This window comes from Actinia tenebrosa, unplaced genomic scaffold (genome assembly GCF_029948245.1).
Source record: "Actinia tenebrosa isolate PJP-AT-01 unplaced genomic scaffold, QUT_ActTen_1.0 PGA_scaffold7__59_contigs__length_16204524, whole genome shotgun sequence".
NCBI classification, from domain to species: Eukaryota; Metazoa; Cnidaria; class Anthozoa; order Actiniaria; family Actiniidae; genus Actinia; species Actinia tenebrosa.
Genome location: NW_028292584.1, coordinates 3,397,817 through 3,399,804, shown reverse-complemented (window position 1 = coordinate 3,399,804; position 1,988 = coordinate 3,397,817). Strand labels below are relative to the sequence as shown.

General features: G+C 35.6%; 1 long non-coding RNA gene across 1 annotated transcript; it reads left to right on the top strand.

Annotated features, from left to right (window-relative positions):
- Positions 1 to 1,988, top strand: LOC148905359 (uncharacterized). The gene is made up of 4 exons (XR_016121792.1): positions 1 to 132; positions 485 to 1,030; positions 1,543 to 1,623; positions 1,857 to 1,988. It is a non-coding gene; the product is annotated as an uncharacterized LOC148905359 (long non-coding RNA).

Below are 1,988 nucleotides of genomic sequence, written 5' to 3'. Positions count from 1 at the left end.
TGTTGGTTGTGGATGTGTTTCAACGGGTGCAAATACACGATGGGCTTTTAGGCTGAAATTGTACGAGAACAAAGATGGTTATTAGCTCGTGCTCGACCTAACAGAGAGAAAAGTACACGAGAGCAATGAAAGGTAAGAAGTATTACATTATTTTAGCGTTTTTTGCGTTTTTCTGTATTTTTTGGGGAGTTTGTAGATTTCGAATGTTCGACTCGTCGGTTTCGTCCGCCATTACACGTGTTAACTTTAAATCCTGAAAATTCAACTTCTTCTTACCAGAAACAATTAGATTCATCGTAAATATCCGATTTTAGAAAGTTTTGAACATTTTGTAAGCTTAGCTCGTGTATATTTTCAGTTTTTACTTATTTGAAGAATTTGGTTTTTAACGTTACATGAAACTTGATTTCAAAGCACCTCTTCTTCGTTAAAACAGAAAAAATCGTAAAAAGTGTTCTAATGACTGTGTGTTCTTGTTTTGCAGTTATGAAAATACAAAGTACACGAAATATTTTCCATCATATTGTCCAATGAGCCCGTAACAAGATGGCGGCTGTTGATACCTGATATCTGAGTCTGATAGCCATACTGCACCTTTTCTCAAACCAGTATATACACGCCAACCAGCAAGCTATCCATGGAAAAGTTCAGTATCAATCGCTTATAATGGATTCACTGCACTGAAACGAGAAACAAAAAGACTTTGATAACACTTTGGACTTACCTTATGTATGAGTATTGTGACCTGATTAATGATATGGTAACCTGGTGATGACCCTGTGACCTTCATAAGAATATGGACTGACCTTGTTGCTGTATGAGTATCAAAAATATCAAGATGTTAATTAATGTGGTAACCTGGAGATGACCCTTTGACCTTTATAACAAAATGTACTCACCTTGTTGCTGTACGAGTATTGACCTGATTATCAAGGTGTTTAAACCATATTGGTAACCCTGTGGTAAAGGGTGTTGCTCCTAGATGATTCCCTTACAATGTTCCAAGGAACAGATCATCACTGATTATCAGGTATGTGAATCTTTAATTTTGCTGTATATAATTGATTACAACAGTATTGTACATTGAAGTTCAGTGTTGAGTACAATGACTGAAATGTGTTTTAAACCTATAGTAGTATAGTAGGTTACAGCAGAGTACAGTACTGTACATTAAAGTTCTGTGTTTAGTACAATAACTATAATATTTGTGTCAGACTTCAGTGGTATAGTAGGGTAAACCACAATTCACTACATCCAATCTCTGTTTCCAAGGTGTAAAATATTTTATAAATGACTAAAAGAATATCACCCATATATTCAGTGTTTAGAGTACAAACACTAAAAGTGTGCAACACTTTGCACTATTTAGTAGTAAATAGTGCTAATTAAAAATAGAAAACAATAGGATTAGCATAATTTAGCAGTATTTAGTGGTATTTATGTTACACACTTATAGTGTTTGTACTCTAGTATATATAATCAAATATATATAAATATAAACTATACCTGTGGTCTAAACATATCTATTCATTTTTCCATCAGCTTACCAGATATCAGAGCAAGTGTCAGTCAATTGTCTTGTGATGCTGTGAAGCTCTGGTTCAATCCATATATGACAGACAAGTAAGTTGAGCTATTAGATATGTGAGAGTAAAGGCTGCAAGCAGTCCCTCTATTTCCCTTTATCCCTATTTATGGGTTTGCTATGGTCAATTTGGCTGAATGAGGATTGGAACCTAGTCTAATATCTCCAGGGGGAGGGTGATAGGTAGTGAATGGCAAAAGCAAACTACATTTACATTTCATGAGACAAACATGAGATAGGTTTTGACTATCTCCCTTCGTCTTTTCCCCAGGTTATGTCACGCTGTTGTGCTGCAAAGCCTTGTCAGATGACGCAGCACCATCAAGATCCAGTCAATCAGTACAGAAGACAGTAATCACCCATCATGGATAAGGATATCATGCAACCAGATTGAGTAACATAG